We start from the raw sequence: 23,392 nt of genomic DNA on the forward strand, positions 1-23,392 counted from the left end.
GGAAGAACTGACATAGAGGAATTAGATGGGAGAGGTGGGCTAGTATTTCCGGAGCCCTGTTTTCATCGGGAATACATTTAAGAGGGTAGAAAGATATAAAAGTCTTCTAAATTCAGAAAGACATTAAAGGCTAAGGGCATAGGAAGAGGGGAGAGGATAAGGGAGGGATCTCTAGAGGGAAACTATATGTGAGCCATATTAATCAATATTGTTTTAAACTATTTAAAATAACTAGACAGTATAAGGATGGAATATTGCCATGGTGTAGGAAATGATGAGTTGATGGACTTAAAAAACTATGGAAAGACTAAGAATTATGAAGGAAGAGGTGATCCATCCTCATTGAAACAGAGGACAAATAAGTATAGTATGGTCTTGCATAGACGCATATGAATGTATATGTCTGTATATGAGTATGATTATAGATATTTGCATATGTAAGTGAGTGCATGTATGTATGTGTATACGCATGTATATATCTTTGTGTGTATATATGTATGTGTTTATATGTATACATGTATATAGATATATCTGTGCTTAATTGCACCTTCTGGGGGGAGGGGAGGGGAGGAAGGGAAGAAAAAGAACAAAGCAAAAAGTACACAGCAAAGAACAAAAGAAAACTCACAAGGAAGCAAAGAAAAGATGGACAGCTCTGAACACAATGCAGAGTATATATGTACATTATACAGGCTTTCTTGAAATGGAAATTTATTGCTGGATATTTTGAATCCTCTCTTAAATTCTGCTGTGGACATGGCAATGCTTTTTTTTTCTTTTCTTATTTTGTATTTAAGCTTAAAATAAATTAATTTTTTTTAAAAAAAGATTATCTCCAATTTTTCCTGTTTGAAGCTATATGTGTGCATGTGTACACCACCCCCAAGAACTGTTGAACAGAAACTAAGCAAAGGAATTGTTTTTGTCTTTTTTTGTATCCCTAGTACAGCATCTCACATAAAACAAGTGCCTAATAAATGTTTATTGATTTGACAGTCATGAACCTAACAATGCTCATGGGAAACATTAACAAGGAAACCACCATGAAACAGTTGTAATTTATGCACCAAAATCTGTTTCAGAGGACAAAGTTGAGAAATTCTAAGAACTTGACAAGATCCTCCTTGCAAATATATATGCATGTATGTATACACACACATACACATAAGTGTATTTTATATATATGTATATACATATATGTGTCTTACTACTCTGTGACATCAATGCAAGAGCAAACACAGGGAAGGATAATGAAATATGTTAGGAAACAGTTTGGAGTAAGAAATGAGAGAATTCAGAGGCTTTTAGACTACTCAGAAGCTTCATCTAGAGATCGAGAAATTAGAAGGTAATAGACCAGAGAGCTTTCAAATAAGGCATAGTCAATTTTTTTTCTTTTCTTCCTTTTCCTTTTTTAGTGCTTTTAATTCCTAATTTAATATTTGATCTTATTTCAGAACTAGCTGTGAGGTCAACTTAAGTGGAAAAGCTCAACTTACAACAAAGATCAAAGTCAATGTCATATTGATAAAGAGGATTTTTTTTAAAGTGAGAAGATGTGCAACTGTAGCCTGAGTCACTTAAACAAAGCTTTTGTCTCTGAAATATGGCTACTAAATAAGAGCTAAGACATTGATCATAATCACTGCTATTTCTTTTTTGATTTCTTTACACAGAAGTCTAAAGAGCCTTGGTACTAGGCTTGATCTCCATGTGGAATGGAGAGAAATGGTAGCCAAGAGAAACACCAGTGCATGGTATGAGTTGATTTACAAGATGATCTATAAAACATTCCAGCAATAGCCAAAGAAAGAAGATAATGTCAAGAAGTAGTGAATGGAAAGTGAAGCCAGACCATCTCAATAACATATATAAATGAAATTGTAAGATGGAAAAGAAATGTATTAATTTTATTTTGCTTCTTTCAATATTTCTATGGTAATCTATTCTCAATATTTGATACAACAACTAAATTTGGACTCTAATACTTCAGTACCCAAAATGTTCAATGAGGAAGTAAAAATGGGACAGAGAGAGAGAGAGAGAGAGAGAGAGAGAGAGAGAGAGAGAGAAACTGCAGAAGTAGTTGGACGGGAACTGAGTACATCTGTGTGGGAGGCAATCATTTAAATGGTTGAGGCTAGAGTTGTACTCACTATCTTCTCACTTTAAATCTATCCAGGGATAGAGTCTCAAGATCTCAGAGAGGAAGATCACCAAAGAAAAGAATAAGAAAAAAATCACAGAAAAAATTAAATTAAAATATTCATTAAATGTTAATCCTGTGCAAAACAAATTTGCTAAGCTTTGAGGATACAAATGCAAAAGCAAAAACAGGAACTTACATTCTAATTGGGGAAACAACAGACAAAGGGCATCTCTGACCAAGAAGGAACACTGGAAAGTTAAAGGGATGATGGGTAAAGCCATAAGTGTGTAGACCGAAACTTAATTTCCAGGAATAATAGTAGTTTATTTGATCTTGACAGCAGAATGGGAAGCAAGAGGGGCATGCTTGAGTCAAGGCTGTTCAGAAGATTTCTTGGTGTGTAGGGAGAAAGAACAGTAATGTTATTCAGTCACCTGGATGTGCTTCTGTAATGCTCTGCCAACTTCCCCATTGTCACCTCTCCCTTTAGAGTTTGATCTATTGGTTGCTTGAAGCTACAAAGTCATGAGTAGTTGTCATGAGGATTCCATGGTATTAAGCCCATGTCCCATTTGCTCTGAAGATAATTATTGTAATGACCTTCGGATGGAGTAACCAATTTAACAATGTATAGCAATCGGTGCCCAAGACATAGAAGCTGCCTGGAAGTCCCTGAATTCCACCACAACCTTCTTTCTGAATGTTCTACCTTGCTGCCATATCTGAACTCAGCTTTCCATTGGGTATTCATAAAGCTTGATCTCAATCAGTGCAAAAAATGAATCCCCTTACTGGTTGCATTATTCAAATTCACTCTGCATATTTCTTCTAGGATGGAGAGCCATTTGCCATGTTTTACATAATTACAATTTTGAATATTATGAATTGGAATATGTGCAACCACTTCAGGGAATTGATTTTTCACTCTACTGGGGGCCTAGCCATACCATATCCCAAAAGGCAACCAAGAACATATAATTATTGATGCATTTTTTTGATAAGCACAAAATCTTTGTGAAAATCATCTGTGTATTTATTAGGGGTACCTTTCATAGAAAAATAGAAACTGGAATAGTCAGACTTGCTTAGACTATGTGCGATAGAAGATCATAGCTTCTAAGTCACACAATTGACTAAAGTATGGTGAGTGCAGAATCTCACTGTTTGTTGATTTAAAAAAGAGGGGGGTAAGGGAGAGGAAATAAATTTTTCTATAGATTACAAAGCTTTTGTTGCTACTGTTTGTGGATGACCCTATACTAATTTTCTCATGTCCAAGAATACTGAAGAGTCTCTTCAATTAAATCTATTTATGGTCATTCAAGAGGTTGATTTAATAATCTGTACTGGAAAAACCAAGTTGACTAAAATGTACATTCTTCAAATCATACCCAGAGGCTACATGTCATAGCACATAAAATGTTAGAATTGGAGTCAAAAGCCCTAGGTATAGATCTTGCTTCTGACGCTTGCTGCCTGTGTGACTATGGAGAAGTCATGTAACCCCTCTGGGTCTCAGTTTATTCATTTGTAAAATGAAGGGGTTAGCCTCAGTGGCTTCCAAAGATGCTCCTGGCTTCTAATGTATGGGATCATAGGATGGGCAGTCCATTGAGTTAATATATGTGTGTGTTGTTCAGTTCTTCAGTTGTGTCCAACTCTTCATGACCCCATGGACCATGGTACACCAAAACTCTCCATGGGGTTTTCTGGCATGGATACTGGAGGGGTTTTCCATTTCTTTCTCCATGTATGTATACTGAGTGTCTAAGTCAGTGTTTTTGGCACAGCAGATGGAGCAAGAACTGGACCAAACATGTATAGCTAGAAAAAGGCAAGCAGTATCACATATGGAAAGCTGAATAGCACTTTTAATGATCCCAAACTGTTGAAATCCATCTTTTAAACAATAAATGTTCTTCTAGTGACGCCATAGGCCTCATAATTCCAAAGTACCATTATTTCTGAAGAATCATGATTACAAATGTTCACTGTGAGATATGATTGATGAGAACTTGAGAGAGAGAACATAAGAAACATCAATCTAAGACATGTAATACCAGAAAAGGCAATGGGTGAGTCTTGTACCAAGAAGTAACAAGCAGGAAGTGGAGCCATGATGGCACAGTAGCAAGAAGAAAAAGCACTGATGAGATCCACACACTCCATCACCATCACCACCACCACACACACTACCTCCAAACAGACATACAAAATGCACTAGATTGAATGTTGATCAGAAAATTAAAGAAAAAAAAGACACTCATTTTTTTCCAGACCATGTCAGCATAGGCAGAAAGATAGTGAGGTCTGCAGACACTGGAGTTGGGGTTGGGGGGGGATTTTTCAGGAATGAGCAGGGAGAGGCTATGTACCCAGGCAAGAAGAGATTCTAAATATAGCAAAGAGGGACCCAATCTTGTGCAGAGCACAGAATAGATACCAACTGGCAGTTCTGTCATGCCTTATGTAATCTTAAGACACAGATCCAGAGCTGAATGAGGAGGGGATGTGTACTCAGGGGTGCCAGTCCAGTGGGTAGTGGTCATGGGCCCTGGGCTGTATACTGAGCAAGGAGCAAATTCAGAAGCAAGCAGGAACTTTGCGGTTCTGACCCCAGGAGCAGATCAGGGTCTCAGTTCTATTCTCTAGCCCAGCTGTAAATCTGTGATGGAATAACCAAAGCAGGAGTCCCAGGCTAAAGGGGAATCTGCCCTTCTGCCACTCTGAACCAGCAGAGCTCTCTAGATGTCTGATAGTGGCTAAGTCCAACAGCTGTCTACTGAAACACCAACTGGGGCAAGTCCATATCAGATCCAAACCCAGGTCAGGAGTTTGCAAAGCTCAGACCAGCAGGGCATAAATTACTTTGTCCTGAATCTTATTTATTAGGAGCACTGAAAGCTCAAAAGTACCCAGGTCCTGATATCCTACAATACAACACTCAATGCCCAATGAAAGAAGTGGCAGGACCAAACCAGAAGTTCCTCCAGAAGTACAGAGCCCAGCCTGAACATAATGTCCAAAGTGAGGAAGGAGGCTGGAAGAATAAGCAAACATAAAAAGAATCCCACCATGAAAATCTATTATAGCAATGATGATGCTCAAGACGCAAACCCAGAAGAATAGAATAAATCTAAAACATCTAAAAGCAAAGTCCAAAAGAAAAGCATAGCTTAGGCACAAACCAATAAGAATTCCTAGAAGAGATGAAAAGTTTTAAGAAGGACTTAAAATGTTTTTATAAATGAAATGAGAAAACTAAGAGAAAAAAATTAAAAAAAGAATATACTGGAGAGGGGAGAGAAAGAATGGTTAAAATGATCTCATAATTGGAGTACACAAATAGAAATCTATACAAATAGAAAGGGGTAGGGGGAGTTGGTGACACTTAACCTTCATTCATGTGAACTAGTCAAAGAAGGAAATATATATATGTATATATATATATATACATACACACATACACACATATACACAGATACATACACACAAAGATAGGTACAGAAATACATTTCACTCAACAGAGAAATAGAAAATGGAGAGAAAGGGAGGCAATAGAAGCAAAGCAGATTAAAGAAGGGAGTAATACTAAGCAAAATAAATTCTAAGGACTTACAAAAATATTTATAACAGCTCTTTTGTGCTGGCAAAGAATTGGAAACTGAGGGTGTGCCAACACATTTGGAAATGGCTAAAGAAATTATGGTATGTAAACATGATGAAATGCTATAGTGACAACAATGTTGTAAAGACAAACACCTTTAAAAGACTTAGGAACTCGGATCAGTGAGGCCAATGGCCACATCATGATTCCAGAAGACTCATGATAAAATATTGCTGCCCACCTTTTGATAGAGAAGTGATGGACTCAGATTGCAGACTGAATTTTTTTTGATGTGGCTAATGCAGTAGTGTTTTGTTTGACAATACACGTCTCTAACAGGGTTTTATTTTTCTTTCTTAATTGGGGGGGGGGAACCAATGTGGGAGGGAGAAGAGTCAGATATTTTATTGAAAGAAATTAACTAAAAAAATTATTAACAAGTAAACAACCCAAGGGCTGTAATTGCATCTAGGAAATTTTAAAAGATCCTCAGGAAGTCCTTTGGGCTGTTGGATCAATCCTCTATAATGATTTATGAAAGAACATGGATGAAAAGCTATATCAGATGAATAGGCATGAATGAGTTGAGATCTGTATTAGTTAATTGGAGTATCCATACCCAGAGGATCACAGATTTATTTATAGATCAAATCATGCCTTTGAATATTCATCTAACACATTTATTTGTGTAGTGGGCATGTTGTTACCAGCCTAAAAGCTCTTTTAGCCATGATAAGTATAAATGCAGTCAGTTATACTTATAAAACTAGCACTGACACAAATTGCAGTTTTTTTATTATAAGAAATAGCTCCTTTTCCCCACCCATGAAGTTTCAGCTTCAGCGGGCATAGACAGACTAGCATGAGCTATTTACCACCCATCAATGAGCAATAGACTTTAGCAATCTAGATTTATTTAGTGCCCAGTGACCCTTCTCCATCTCATCTTCCCCCTCCCACAACCACAGCAGTGAAGGCATCTGGCTTTGAGGTATCTAAAGGAGTGTGCTGATAAGCTCTGAAATCAGCAAGACGGGGACCATCAAATTCTCAGTCCCCTTGGGGAGTTAGCTGTATAAATCAAGGGTGAGAACAAAATTGATGGCTGTGGAAGGAGAGAAGACTGCTGACTAGATAACATGAAGCAATGCCACCACCATAAGATACAGGTGGAATACAGAAATGCTTGCCTGGTTGCAGCATTGCTCCTTAGCAGGGATGGTGTTTAATATGGTATCTGCTACATAGTAGGCTCTTAATGAATGTTAACTAACTCAATGTTGAAATTTACATGAACAGAGAAGAGGATATTTAACTAGATTTCCCCTTCAGAGTTGTACAATTTAACTTTCATTTTCATCTTTCTGTCCCTAGGACCTGGCAAAGTGCTCAGCACACAGCCCCTGCCGAATAAGTGCTTGTTGACTGATTTAAGTTTTTTACCAATCATGACAGAGGAAGGAGTTTTAATTTTGGATCTAATCAAGATCTACGAGAAGATGACTAAATTGATATAGGACACTGGGGAGATCCCTAGGGTTTCACTCTTGAGCTGGGCTCTACATCTTTATTTTCAGTTCGTCATGAAGTAACTTCAAAGCTTTTTCTTCTTGGGTATACGAGACTTTGGGGACAATGTAGGTCTTGGTTGATTTTAAACTGCTAGATTGAGGCAAACTACTTGCTCTCTCTTTTTTCCCTCTTTTTTTTGGTTTTGTTTCTGCTCTCTCATGATTCATTGCATTGGTCATAAATCTTCTTTGCAACTTGACTATTGTGTAAATAAGTTTAATGTGAAGGTTTATGTAGAATCTATATCAGACTGCATATCATCTTGGGGGGAAAGGGGAGGGGAGGGAAAGGAAGAAAATTTGGAACTCAAGAACATGTAAACCTAAGTGTTGTAAACTAAAAATAAAAAAATCTAATTTAAAAAAATTTTAAACTGCTGATTAAGTTATTCACATCAGCAAATTCATGCTTCCCTCCCATTGTTCCTAAGCCTTCTAAGAGAAGGCCTTAGCCAGAAATTATCAATACAATAACCAAAATTCATCTTTACACAGATATTTAGAGGATACGGAGGTGGAAGAAGTCATGCTTCCTAATCCCAAAATTATGTTATATAAATTTTGAATAGCTTTAAACTAGTTCAGCCAGTCCATTACTACAAGCTCTTCTCTTTTACTTCTATTCAGCAGCTTTCTCAAATAATAGATAGTAGAATATAAGCTCCTTGAGGACAGGATCTGTCACCTTTTTTTTTGTTTTCCCTGTACCTAGTACTTAGTTTGGTACATAGTAGGTACTTAATAAGTCCTTAATTTGAAAAAAAAGAAATGTGGGGAATACTGAACAAGTCTTAACCTTCACCCCTTTATTTTCTTATAGTTAAAGAAAAGAAAAAGTGAGCTACGATTTGAGGATTTTACAGGAACTATTTATTTGGGGAAAGAATACCTGCTCTCCAACATTGTGCAATGACCAACTTTGATGGACTTCGGAAAGACTCATGATGGAAAATGCTATCCACAACCAGAGAAAACTATGGAGTCTGAATGCAGATCAAAGCATAATATTTTCTCCCTTTTTTGTTTTTTTTCTTTCTCATGGTTTTTCCCTTTGGTTCTAATTCTTCTTTACAACATGACTAATGTGGAAATATGTTTAATGTGATTGTAAATGTATGGCCTATATCAGACTGCACACCATCTGGGGGAAGGGGAAGGGAAAGAAGGGGGAAGAAATTTAAAACACAAAATCTTATAAAAGTGAATGTCAAAAACTAAAAATAAATAAATAGGTAAATAAATAAATGCTTTTAAAAACTATCTGCTCTTTTTCCTTCTGATCAATGGTGATTCAAGATAATTATTTTCATTACCATTTTGTAGAGTTTGGAAACTGAGGCATATTAAAATAATGTGCTTCTGCAATAACTCAAATACAGTGTTTCATGTCCTTTTGTGCCCTCACCTTCCTTAACTCCCCTGACAATTGTTCTTGATTAGATGGCACCCTGTTTGATCTCTGCAGGTTGTATTGACCTTCGGTGGCTAAGGCCTAACAGAACTGACCTAAATGTGTTATTTCCCAATTCCCTTAGTTCCCTCGACCACTATATCTATAGTAAGACATTTGCATTTGTACAGATGCCTCATAGGACTGTCCTCTACTTTCCATGGTGCCACTTTATAAACAATTTCTCTCTAACACCAACACCTGAGTTATCATTAGCATAAACTATTTAGTTTTTAAAGAATGAGTCAGAACTAGGTCAGGTTGGAATTTTTAAAAAATTATCCCAGATTAGAGCTCCCATTTGGGGACTATGGAGAATGCCTTTTTATCAGCTCCCATCCACCAACACCCTCTAGCCTCCAGTAAGTTGAATTGCAGATATCTGGATATTTACAGTAAGTTCCATTTACTAAGAAGAGGGGTTAATACAAGCACTCATTACTGGTTAGTGAAAACTTACCCTTTTAAGTAATCTGTCAGCCTGACCTTTTGGTTTATGTAGCGGTGTGCCTAAAATTTTGGAGATGGGAGGACTCATTCTTAGGGGGGTGAACTATACTTCTTATAACCCCAATGCCTGACTATAATGTCCCTTTTTACAACAGAACTTCCTTTTTCTCCGATTAGAAACTTGATCATAATTCAGGTAGTATTCAAAAGGCGGTGTAGGGGTCTCATCTCTTTCAGGTTTGGCAATCTTTGGTTTTTCCAAGCTAAAACTCTGGGTGGGTCTCTTTATAAGCTGAGCTACTTGTGGAGCCAAAGACTTGACTTTCTCTTCCTTCTTAGTGGCTGTAAGAAAGGAAAGCATTTAGGGGTTCTTTTTTCGTGGCTCTCTGACAAGCTTCTAAATTCTTTGACTTTTGACCACCAGAGACCTTCTCTGAATGACCACTTTTGTGTTCTCCATTAGAGGATTAAATCCTATTAGAGTATTTACCATATTTCCCCAGGTATAAGACACACCTTTTTTTGAAAAATGTGGGGCCTAAAAACTGAGCACATCTTATACAGTGGTTGTAGATTTTTTTACTTGCATTTCCTGCTTTTTCACACTTGTTGTCTTTGCACTCATTATTTTGCATTTGTTATCAGTGTATTAGGTTATGTTTTGCCACGTTCTGCCCAGAAATGGCTTAGAAAAGATTTTTGTACAGTGCCGAAGTCAAGTTAAAAGTGATCCAGTTTGCAAAAGTGAATGGAAGTCATGCTGCTGAACGTAAGTTTCGTCCTCCTCCAACTGAGAAAACAATCCGACACTGGCTATGGGAAGAAGAAACCCTACTGAAAACGCCAAGGCAGAAGAAGGCCATGAGAGGCAAGTCAGCAAAATGGCCTGATTTAGAGTGGGAATTGGAGATATGGATTGAAGAGCAAAGGGCAATTGGAACTCCTGCGTCCACAGATGGTTCAGCATGAGGCAAGAAGGATTGCTGATGAAAAAGAAGTTACTGATTTCAAAGGAGGACACAATTGGTGCTTCAGGTTCATGACATAGAATAGGCTAAGCATGCGTACATGCACCAGACTTGCCCGAAAGATGCCTGAAAGCTATGAGCAGATGAATAAAACTTGAGTTCAATAACTTTATGTAATACATTTTTTTTTCAAATTTCGGGCCCCAAAATTGAGGTGCATCTTATACATGGGAGCTTCTTACATATGGGGAAATATGGTATTCTCTCCCCACCCCCCATCTGTATAGTTTCTGCTATAAACTCCTTCGCTGCAGATTCAGAAGATCTTTCATGCTGTAGATGTCTCTAACAGCATGCCCTCCTTGGCAGAAGGCTTCTTGCTTTCCTTGCCTTCCCACAAATCACATTGCTTTTCTTTTTTGATCTACTGCAAAACAAGAACGAAGTTCTTGAGTAAATCAGAAAGGTTTTTGAAGCAATAGTTCAGGTCAGGGGCTTTCAATTTCTTTTACATCATAGCCAAGTGTTCTTTTGCCTTGAGGAATCATGGCACTCAATGTTTTAGGTGACAGTAAAGAGAATTTCCTAGGCAGACATCAGGCCTTCAGACTTTTCTGCCTCTCTTTCTCTTCCTCCACCTGCTCACTTTTATCCTTTACTTCCCCAGGACTTGCTAAGGAAGAGGCAGCTTTGTGCCTCGGTGGAATAGAGTGTCCTGCCTAATGCAAAGCCAGGAAGATCCGGCGGCAAACTGTAGATGAGGGGAGAGATTAGAGAATGTATAAATTGAATAGCACAGTACTTCCCCTTCCCCTTCCCCTTCCCCTTCCCCTTCCCCTTCCCCTTCCCCTTCCCCTTCCCCTTCCCCTTCCCCTTCCCCTTCCCCTTCCCTTTCCCCTTCCCTTTCCCCTCCCCCTTCCTTTTCTCTTTCCCCTTCTCCTTCTCCTTCCCTTTCCCCTTCCCCTTCCTTTTCTCTTTCCCCTTCTCCTTTCTCTTCCTCTTCCTCTTCATTTTCCCCTTCCCAATTGCATTGACTGTATGAGACCATTTGAAAACCACCTGTGCTTAGTGAAAATCCTTCTGTTTTGGGACTGTGGACTGATCACTAATGCAACAGTTAACCTACTAACCTAAGGTCCCTAGTAAATATCCAGGATTTTCTGGAAGAAGTCAGTTATAATGCCCTCTGATCTTAAATGCAGTATTTTTTTCCTCTTCACTCCATTCCCCTACCTTCCTACTTGATAGAATACACCCAGAGCCAGCAAGGGGAGACACATGGGGAGGGTAGAAGGAGGAGGTGATCAAGCTTTGGCTGCCAGAGGAGACTAGAAAAAGAGACTGAAACAAGACAGATAGGACAGTCAAATAGAAGAAAGAATCATTTCTATGCCTAGGAAGGCAGTGGTAAAACCCCTAGTTCAGGAGTTCACATAAACTCCTGAGATGATGAGGTGGTGGTACAAGAAAATCTGAGGGCAAGAACAGTTGCCACACAGCAATAGAATGGCCTAGGAATAGCAGAATGAGGAAGAATCAGTGTCTCTCCACACACTCCCCCTCACCCTGTCCCACATATTCACAAACCCAGTTGATTAGACATAGACCCTGCTAGAGGCTGTGAAGAAAAGAGCTGCTGGGAGATACTTGCTAGCTCCCAGTGGGAACAGTTTTTGGTTCCTCAAACAACACATTCCATCTCTTAGCTCTGTGCCTTCTCACTGGTTGGCCACAGCATCTAGAATAGCACCCCTCCCCCTTCATCTCTGCCCCCTGTCTTACCTGGCTTCAAGTCTCAGCTAAATTCCCACCTTCTGCAAGAAGCCTTTCCCAGTTCTCTCTCATCACTAGTTCCTTCCCTCTGAGATTATCTCCAATTTATCCTCCACACATCATGTTCATTCCAATGTAACCCAAGTCCCAAAGTCCACTAGTCTGTGACTTTTCTCATTTATGGAGATTAATGCCCTGCTCATTCTTGAGGGGCAGGAGGAGTCATCTAGAAGAGCAAGAGAGAAGTCTCTTCTACACAAAGTCGTTTGTAGGTTACATCCCCCATTAAAATGAAAGCTCCTTAAGAGAAAGGACTAATGTTTTTGTTTATTTTTGTTTGTTTTGCCTTTCTTTGTAACCCCAAGGTTTAGCACAGTGTCTGGCAATAGCAAGTACCCACTAAATACTTTTGACTTGACACTCAAGTTGTGTTCCTGGTATTCCTTGTTTTGGGGAATACCTATAGGCTGGTTTAAGAGTTACTAAGTTTAACTAGTATGACAGTTATAAATCTTTTTCTTTAACTCCTATGACATCAGTAAATAGCTTAGCTTAAAGATGGCAAGATCTCCCCCTGCATCCAAAGCCATTGTCAGTCATCCTGACCTATGTCTTGCCACTGGACTCCAAATGACTGGAGGAGAGAGTGAAGCTGATGACTTTGCACAGCCTGGCACCATTTAAATCCAATTCACTTGCAAGTCAAGACCTCACCCTCCTGACATCATTGATCCACTTCAAGAACAAAGGACAAACAACAACAATCAGTAAACAAATGTATAAAGTGAAATGCTGTTTGTGTGATAGATGCTATCATCCTATCCTGATATAATGATAGGATAATGTGATCCTCACCCAATACGATTTAATGGGAATAGCATGAAGGGGAGAAGGTGGAGCTTTTCTAGGCTGTGAGGCTAAGCCAAAGAGAAATTCACAAAGATCCCAGCCCCAGTCTAGCAAAAAAGCACAGCTGCCCAGAAAAGGGATAGAACCAGAGAATAAATGCAGCCAGCTAGCTTAAAAAAAAAAAAAGTTTGGCATTTCCCTTGAGTGCCCTCTAGTGTCCAATGGAATAAATAATCACCAGGACAAATGTATGCCTTCTGGTCCTGGATCTTCATCACGTACTGTAGTAACAGCGCTCCTAATGATTAAACTAGTAATTACCATTCATACCAAGTGTGACCATAAAAAATAAGGTACAAGAGCCAATAGAAAACAAAAAAACTTCCTAATAGATCACTGAGTCTCCTTTCTCTGAGAAGTGAAATGTCAGTTCGTTGACAATCCTACACCACTCTTAAACCATCTAAAAGGATATATAAGCTCTTTGAAGGCAGGAACTGCTATTTATGTCTTTCTATTTCCAGCTCCTAACATAATAGGTATTCAGTGGTTGTTGAATGACATCACCTCATAAGGTCATACTGACCATATTATCGTGATGCTTCATGACCTGTGTCAATTTCACTGCTTACTATGGCAAAAGTCCATTCTGAATGATCACTGGGATCTGGTTAGAATATTAGCAGAAAGTCAAAGCTGGAATGAAAGTCACAAGACTATGTGTCTTTCAGGCTATGAAGCTTAAGCAGACGTAGTATACTGAGTGGATCAACATCTCCCCTCTGCTCCTACTGCCAACAGTTAACCTACAAGCACACTAGGGTGGTGCAGTGGATAGAGCCCAGGGACTGAAGTCAGGAAGATGGGACTTCAAATACATAGCTGTGTCACCCTGAACAAGCCATTTAACCTCTATTTGACTCAATTTTCTCAACTGGAAAATGGAGATCATAAAAGTACCACCTCACAGGGATGTTGTGAGGATTGGATGAAATAATATTTGTAAAATGTTTAGCTCAGTTGTTGGCACATCGGTAGGTGCTTAATAATGCTTCTTCCCTCTTCCCATTCCCTTCCCTTACAAGTAAGCAACTGATCTTTAATGGATTATGGAGGAGATTTATTAATCTAGGTGCTCAAAAAATACATTAAGTGAAATGGAATCTAACAAATAACTAAAACTAGGTCAATAAATACCTTCCATTTTCTGGTAAAATTAGGGGTTTTTTTTACTGATTGACTAAGGTCTTAGCAAGATCTCCAAAAGTTGTACACTTCCTAAAGCCATTCAGTTTTTCCTATTCCAGTTTCCTTATGAAAACAGTGGAAAGAAACAACCTCATCTTGATTCCATAGTTGGACAAGAATAAAACTGGATGAAGATTTTGGAATAGTATTCTTTCATTCATAATTTTAGTTCAATGATGGGGATGAGGACAGGGGAGGGGAGGGAACAAGGACATACTTTAGGTTATGTGATTTAATTGATACTTGTAAGTAAGATAATTTAGGTGGTATGGACTCTTAGGATAATTAAAAAGACAAGGATGTCTAGGGTGGAAATCATAGGATCTAATCTGGAAAAGCCTTCAGAAGACGTCTGGTCCAGTCCTCTCATTGTACAGATAAGTAAATTAAAGCCCAGGAGGTTAAGTGATTTACCTAAAGTCCTGTAGCTCATTAACAATAGAGGTAGTATTTTAACCCAGGTCCGTTGACCCCAGAGATGGCATTCTTTCCACTTTCTCACACTGCCTCCCTCTTCATAAAATAAAACAAAAAGGGTGTCTCCCATGTTTAAAAATGAGTTTATTAAAATGAAATAACATTAAACATACCACTCACTGTCCAGCAACCCATCTAAGACAGTGAGTCACATTAAGCAATCAGTTATCCCTTATAAAACAAGCTCTTTTGCTTCGAGACTTTTATAACTTTTAAAGCTATATACTTTAGACCAATGGTGTCAAATTCAAATAGAAACAGATTCCAGTGAGCCACATAATGACTTGGAAAACCATGAATTAACATATTCTATGTTGTATTGTATCTTTATTTATTTTATTAAACATTTCCACAATTACATTTTAATTTGGTTCTGGTGCACTAGCCAGTTGAGTTTGATTCCTCTGCTTTAGACTGTCTTAAGAGCATGGCGGGGCACTCCCTCTGAGCACCTCTTGCCAAGCAATACATAAAATCTATCCAGCCATTTGATTATTTAAGTGATACTTTTTAGATTATCTCTTCTTTAACTAATTTGACCATAAACAGTTGGAAGAGTTTCCTATCTGTACCCTGGACAGAGGTTATGCACGTGCAAGAAAGAATTTCCTTTAGCATATCTACAACTTTACTGCTTTCAAGCCAGAAAATTCAAAGCAACTTAAGCATTTGTTAAGGTAAGGCACCGTGTTAGATGCTAAGCATGCAAAACCATAAAATAGAATGACCCTTGCCCTCAAGAAGCTTACATCCTACTGGGGGGGAATATAACATGTATACAGGTACATGTAAATAAATATAACATAAGCAGAAAGTGAATACAGTCTTTAGGTCGATGAGAGGGGAAAGAAATCAAGAAAGGCCTGGTATGGAAGGTGTCTTTTGAAATGAGCCCAGAAGGGAACTGAGGAATACTTAGAGGTAGAGCGTTGTAGGTATGAGGGACAATAAACAACTTAAAAGGGTGAAAGTTTCTTGTGAAAATTGGGTGCTAGGGTATTTAGAAGGGAAAGGTGTGGTAAGGGAGGTAAATTCATAATTGACAGTCTAAAGTTTTGGTATGTTGAGGAAACTGAGGTTATGCTGTAAGCAAAGTTCAGATCCAGTTCTCTCCCAGCTCTTAAGTTGAGCTCTCTACCATTTCCCATCTTCCTCCTCAATGCTGCCAAATCTATTTAACTTTTCAGCATCATCTTAATGTATTGAAATGCCAACATGTAGCTCTATAATAAAAGCCAGACCAAAAGCTCCTGAAGACCAGAAATATTTTTGTATACCAATAGCACCCAGCATGGTCCCTTATAAATGCTCAGCAAAAAATTTGCAAAATGAACTAAACAGAAATTAGAAAGAGTTTCTTCCATTCTCCCATATAGAAATCATTATCCTCTTTTGTCTCTTTCCCTTAAACCAGGGCTGTCCAGCCTTAGGTTATCTTAGGGCTGTATTAAAATAAAATAATTATTCGAGAGCTGCACCCAGAACAAAAAATAGAGTACACTAATAGAAAGTGGGGGAACGTGCCATCAATACAACAGGCAAAGGCACAAAGCAAGAAAGCAAACACAAAACAACAAAGCGACAACACGACATTATAAAGGTAGGTGCATACTGACTAGTCTGCATCATACAGATGGAACGCATCCCACAGATCATTTGAAAATTCTGTGGGATATGTTCCATCTGGAATACTGCTTAAAAACACCAAATAAAATTAACGTTAATGAGATTATTTATTAGTGATGGAATTAAAAAATCTAATACTCATTCCATGCAAATTATTATTTTATTTTTTCGCTGGTGGAAATTAAAACCCACAGGCAGGCTACATAAAATCACACTGCAAGCCACAGGCAGTATTTTGGACAGCCCTGCCTTAAACTACCAAATTTTACCATGGACAGCTTTCAACCTTCCTAGGTCTCCTTTTCCTCAACCAGAGAATAAGAAAAAATTTGGACTACATGGCCTCAAAAGTCCTTTCCAGTTCTAAATCTAGGAACTATGACAGTATCAGTCAACCATGGGATGCTGAGAGGTGGAACATAAGTAGATGGGGTGCTTATTGTGGGATCAATAGTATAGATTTGGTAGCAAGATAGAAAAAAGCACATTACATAAGACCCAATCTTTTTTTTTTTTTTAGACAAAAATGTTTGGGCATACGACAAGCAATTTCTGTAGCTGTCTTGGTAGCCATGATTGTTGGAATAAAGTCCAACTTATTCCCAAGTTGCTAGCAGCTCAAGCCCTAAGACAAACTGTGCCATTGAACAGACACAGGTTATGGCACTTTACTAAAACAAAGCTTTACTGTGAAGAGGAGCTAAGAAATAAAGTACCATCATGGCACTTGGTCTATAACACAATTCTTAGATTGCCATGCTTAAATACTGCTTCTCAAGTAGCAGCAAAATTGGGTTAAAGATTATGCCTTTTGCAGTATGTCTTTTGCCTCTTTCATAGAATGTGGCACACAGGTGTCTTGGGGGAGAAGAGGGATACACATTTGTTGAGTTTAGTCAATTTCTGCATATCATTTAATAGTCTAAGTTTTGCTCTTCCTTTTTTTCCAAATTCTCCAATTTATTGTCAAGGGGTAAGTGGATATCTGATTAGCCTTTAGCTTTGAGTTTCCATCCACTGACTAATCTCACTTTTTTTTTTACATTGGCTATATTGCTTTTTATTTTTATTTATTGGCTGCATAGCCAGAAGAGGCTGCATCCTTTTTTTTCAATTTTAAATAATTTTTATTTAAAGTTTTGAGTTCCAAATTTTATTCCTCCTTCTCTCCCCTCTCCCCTCCCTGAGATGGTAAGCGATCTGATATAGATCATACATGTGCAATTACGTAAAACATTTCCACATTAGTCATTTTGTACAAGAAGACTAGAATAAAAGAAAAAATGAAATAAAATGAAAAATAGCATGCTTCAGTCTGTATTCAATTACTATCAGTTCTTTCTCTGGAGGCAGATACTATGCTTCATCATTGGTTCTTTGTGATTGTCTTGTGTATTGCTGTGAAAGTTATTCACAGTTCTTCATCAAACAATATTGCTGTTACTATGTAAAACGTTTTTCTGGTTCTGTTCACTTTACTAATCACCCTGCTTGTCATTTCTTAGAGCAAAGTAATATTCCATTACAACCATATGCCACAGCTTGTTTAGCCATTCCCCAATCGATGGACGTGTCTTTGATTTCTAATTCTTAGCCACCACAAAAAAGAGCTGCTATAAATATTTTTATATAAATGCATCCTTTTCTCTTTTTTGAATGTCTTTGAGATATAGACCTAGCGATGATATTGCTGGATCAAAGGGTATGCACAGTTTTCTAGCCCTTCGAGCATAGTTCCAAGTTTCTTTTGAGAATGGTAAGATTGGTTCACAACAGTGCGTTTGTGTGCCAATTTTCCCACATCCCTTCCAACATCCAACATTTTCCTTTTTTGTCATATTAGTCACTCTGATAAGTATGAGCTGGCACCTCAGAGTTGTTTTAATTTGCACTTCTCTGATCAATAGTGAGTTAGAGCATTTTTTCACATGACTGTAGATAGCTTTGATTTCTTTGTCTGAAAACTCCCTGTTTATATGATTTGACTATTTATTTATTGGAGAATGACTTGTATTTTTATAAATTTGACTCTCTCTAAATATTTCTATATATATTTGAGAAATGAGGTCTTTATCAGAGATACTTGTTGCAAAAATTTTCCCCCAGTTTTCTGCTTTCCTTATAATTTTGGTTGCATTGGCTTTGTGCGAAACCCTTTTAATTTTATATAATCAGAATTGTCTATTTTATATCTTTTAATGCTCTCTGTATCTTCTTGGGTCCTAAGTTCTTCCTTTATCCATAAATCTGACAGATAAACTAATCTATGTTCTCTTATGTTATCACCTTCTATGTACCCATTTTGACCTTACCTTTGTATATGCTGTGAGATATTGATCTATACCTAGTTTCTACCATACTGTTTTCCAGTTTTCCCAATAGCTTTTGTCAAATAGTGAGTTTTTGTTCCAAAAGCTTGGATCTTTGGATTTATCATATGCTAGATTACTATGGTCATTTACTATAATGTAATTTGTATCTAATCTATTCCACTGCTCCACCACTCTATTTCTTACTCGGTGCCAGATTTTTTTTTGATAATTACTGCTCAAAATTACAATTTGAGATCTGGTATGGCTAGACCATCTTCTTTTGCATTTTTTCATTGATTCCCTTGATATTCTTGAACTTTTATACTTCCAGATGAATTTCGTTATCTTTTCTAGCTCTATAAAATAATTTTTGATAGTTTGATTGATATGGCACTGAATAACTAGATTAATTTAGGTAGAATTGTCATTTTATTACATTGACTCAGCCTAGTGATGAGCAATTAATCTTTTTTCCAATTGTTTAATTCTGACTATTTTTGTGAAAAGTATCTTATGGTTGTATTCATATAATTCATAGGTTTGTCTTGGCAGGTAGACTTCCAAGTATTTTATATTGCCTGAAGTTATTTTAAATGAAATTTCTCTTTCTATCTCTTGCTCCTGGACTTTGTTGGTAATATACAGAAATGCTGATGGTTTATGTGTGTTTATTTAGTATCTGCAATTTTGCTAGAGTTGTTAATAATTTCAAGTAGTTTTTAGTTGATTTGTTAGGATTTTCTAAGTATAACATCATACCATCTGCAAATAGTGATAGTTTTGTTTCTTCTTTGCCTATTCTAATGCATTTAATTCATTTTTTCTTCTTTTATTGCTATAGCTAACATTTCTAGTACAATATTAAGTAATAGAGGTGATAATGGGCATCCTTGCTTTACCCCGATTGTATTGGGAAGGCTTCTAGCTTATCCCCATTACATATAATGCTTGTTGGTGGTTTTAGATAAATAGTACTTATCATTTTAAGGTAAGGTCCATTTGTGCCTATGCTCTTTAGAGTTTTTAATAGACTTTTTCTGCAAGTACTGAGAAAAAAGTATATTCCTTTTTACTCCCATTCAATTTCTCCAGAGATCTATCATATCAAACTTTACCAGAATTTTATTCACCTCCTTAACTTCTTTTTTTTTTTTTGGTTAGATTTATCTTGTTCTGAGAGAAGAAGGTTAAGGTTCCCCACTAGTACAGTTTTATTAACTGTTTCCTCCGGTAACTCATTCAACTTCTTCAAAAATTTAGATGCTATACCATTTGGTATACATGTGTTTAGTATGTTGATGGCTTATCACCTTGTCTATGTTACCTTTCAGGAAGATAAAGTTTCCTTCTTTATCTCTTTTAATTAGATCTCTTTTTGTTTTTGCTTTATCTGAGATCATGATTGCTACCCCTGCTTTGCTTCAGCCAAAGCATAATAGATTCTAGTTCAGCCTTTTACCTTTATCCTTCGTGTACTTCTCTGCTTCATATTTGTTTCTTGTAAACAGCATATTGTAGGATTCTGGTTTTAAATCTATTCTGCTATCTACTTCTGTTTTATGAGTGAGCTCATCTCATTCACATCCATAGTTATGATAACTTACTGTGTATTTCCCTCCATGAAATTTTTCACTTGTTTATCCCCTTCTCTCTCTTACACTCCACACTTTCCCTCCTCACAAGTGTTTTATTTCTGATCACTGCCTTCACCAATATGCCCTCTCTTGTATCAGTCACCCCTCCCCCTTCTATTATCCTTGTCCCATTTTGTTTCCTTGTAGGCTAAGATAGATTTCTATATTCAACTGACTGTGTATGTTATTGATTCTTTGAGCCAATTTTGATGAGAGTAAGGTTTAGGCTTTGCTCACCACCCCTTGCCCCACCCATCTTCCCCTCCATTATAATAGCTCTTTCATGCCTCTTTTTTGTGGGATAACTTATCTCATTCAATCTCTCCTCTCCTCTTCCAGTGCAATTTTCTTTCTCACCACTTTATTTTGTTTTTTGGGGTATCATCCCTTCAAAGTCACCTTATTGCCACATCCTCTGTCTATATGTACTCCTAATTGCTCTTATAGTAATAAAGTCCTTAGGAGTTATAAATATTATTTTGTCATATAGAAATATAAACAGTTTAACCTTATTGAATTTCTTCTGTTTTCTCTTTCTTGTTTCTTCTTTGTATTTTTTTTTTTGTTTCCCTGGAGTCTTGTATTTGGAGGTCAAATTTTTTATTCAGTTCTGATGTTTTTGTTCTGGTTTCATGGTGTGTTGTGGTAACACTGTCTCAAAGAATTAAAAGTCAGACCACCTGTAATCCAAGTACAGGCATTTATTGAGGATTGATGCCACTCAAAAGTGGGCTAGGTTCCAAGATGAACCAGCAACTTCAGAGAAAGCAAGATGGATTTTTATAGGGTAAAAGTGTAATTATACAATAGAAATTATGAATATTAAAAAGTCAGGAGTGGTTTGTTAAGAGATTAGGTAATGGGGAGGGATCCTTTCTGTGGTTTGGTGGTCAAACATGCTGGTTGTGTTGCTTTCTGATTAGCTAGCTATTGTGGTCCTGTCTGGTCAAGATGGATAGTTGCTATTCTGGTCCTGTCTTGGGCTAAATGGATTGTGGTTGAGTACAAGAACACATATATGCAAATGTGCGAATTGGACCTGGGGGCAGTGGCTAGCAACGGGCAGTGGCTAGCTAGGGGCAGTGGCTATATTGAGTCTGGATGCCTGTGGCGTGGTTAAAGTCAGATTGTGTGGTTAAATCAGGACATGTCTACTATTCAGTGGGTTCCATAAGGGAGCTAGAATATTGGGGGTAGGGGCAGCTTTATTAAGAGTCCATCATTCTAATTATAAATGCTCGAAAGTCTTCTATTTCATCAAATATCTATTTTTTCCCCTGAAAGATTATATTAAATTTTGCTGGTTGGTGATTCTTGTAATCCTAACTCCTTTGCTTTCTAGTATATCATATTCCAAGAACTCTGTTTCTTTAATGTGGAAGCCGCCAAATCCTGTGTGATCCTGACTGTAGCTCCATGATATTTGATTTTTTTCTTTTTGATTGCTTGCATACTTTCTCCTTTATCTATGAGTTCTGGAATTTGGCTATGATATGCCTGGGAGTTTTCATTTGAGAATCTTTTTCAGGAAGTGATGGGTGGGTTATTTCAATTTTTATCTTGCCTCTGGTTCTAAGGTATCAGGGCAGGGTTTTTTTGTTTGTTTTTTATAATTTTTTGAAAGAGGTTGTCCAGACTTTTTTTTTAAATTCTGGCTTTCAAGTAGTCTAATAATTCTTGTATTATCTCTCCTGGATCTATTTTCTAGGTCAGTTTTTCCAATGAGAAATTTCACATTTTCTTCTATTTTTTTTTTTACTTTTTCATTTTGTTTTATTGTATCTTGATGTCTCATAGAGTCATTAGTTTCTACTTGTTCAATTTTAATTTTTAAGGAATTATTTTCTTCACTGAGCTTTTGTACTTCTTTTTCCATTTGGCCAATTCTCTTTTTTAGGGACTTATTTTCCTCTGTAAATTTTTGTATGTCTTTCCCCATGTTACTGACTTTTTTCCTTGATTCTTTTGCATTACTCTTATTTCTCCAATTTATCTTTTTACTTCTCTAATTTGCTTTTTAAAATTCTTAAAGCTCTTCTAAGAATTCTTTCTGGGACTAATGCCAAATTACATTTTTCTTTGAGACTTCATATGTTGCCAATTTGACACTATTGTCCTCTTCTAAGTTTATGCCTTGATTCTATCACCATAGGAACTTTTTATAGTCAAGCTCTTTTGTTGTTGTTGTTGTTGTTTTGCTCATTTTTTTCTGCATTTTTGTGTGTGTGTGTGTGTGTGATTTGGTATTTTTATGTGAGACTTGGGCTCAGGGCTTAGCTGCTAGCTTTCTCTGAAGGGTAGGCTTCTCTCCTGGCTTGTATTTGGGGGTGGGGCCTCCCTGTTGGCTTCCCCTGGGTATGGGGTTATCTACTGGTCTGCTTCAGGGTGGAGGGGTGGGGAAGCCTTGCTGCTATGATAACAGAGTCTTTGGTGGCTGGCACTAGAGGAGGGATCTTACTGGTTACTTACTGGTTGGCCTGATGGGTGGGGCCCTGCTGCTGGGTTGGTATGGAAACAAGGTCTCTCTGCTGGTAGGCCCCAGAGACAAGGTCTCACTGTTGGTCAGCCCCAAGGCAGGGCTTCTCTACTGGTCAGCAATGGGGTCAAGGCCTGGCTGGTGGCTTGTACTGGGGATGGGGTTGCTGGGGTGGTGCCTTGCTGTGCTACACAGACTGCTCACTTGCCTGGGGGACTGCTGGTTTGCAGAAGGGTTGGGCCTCACTGGTGGATTGCCCCAGGCTCAGAGCCTTGCTGCAGGCCCCCTGCTGTGAGGCTTGCTGCACTCTTGGACCTCACTCCCCTCCCACTCCAGTGAAATAGACCTTATTTTCCAGGCTGGTAAGCTGCTTCCCTGCTCCTAGATCAATTCTGAGGTGATTTTCTAGTTGTTTGGAGAGCAACTTGGAGGGCTTTAGAGGGTTGCTTCCTTACTCCACCATCTTGGCACCAGAAGTCTCCTAAGTTTTGTTCTAATTTTGAAAACATAATAAAAGGAAAAAATAATCTAGATCAGCAGTTCTCAAAGTGTGATCTGAGCACTCCTGGGAGTCCCTGAGGACCTTTCAGGGGGGTCTATAAGGTCAAAGCTATTTTCATAATAATACTAAAATAGTATTCACCTATTAAAATATCGGTCCGTTTGCCAACTACATATCTCTGAGGCCAGATTTTCTTCATATACTTCAACCAAAACTATATTACAACAGATTAAATGCAGAAGCAGATATGACATTCCAGTTGTCTCCTATTAACCCAGACACGACAGAGATTTGCAAAAA

At 37.8% G+C, this 23,392-nt stretch overlaps 1 pseudogene; it reads right to left on the bottom strand.

Moving 5' to 3' along the window:
- The window catches only part of LOC118857828, a 39,357-nt pseudogene that overhangs the window by 13,951 nt on the left and 2,014 nt on the right, over window positions 1–23,392 (bottom strand).

This window comes from Trichosurus vulpecula, chromosome 7 (assembly GCF_011100635.1).
Source record: "Trichosurus vulpecula isolate mTriVul1 chromosome 7, mTriVul1.pri, whole genome shotgun sequence".
NCBI classification, from domain to species: Eukaryota; Metazoa; Chordata; class Mammalia; order Diprotodontia; family Phalangeridae; genus Trichosurus; species Trichosurus vulpecula.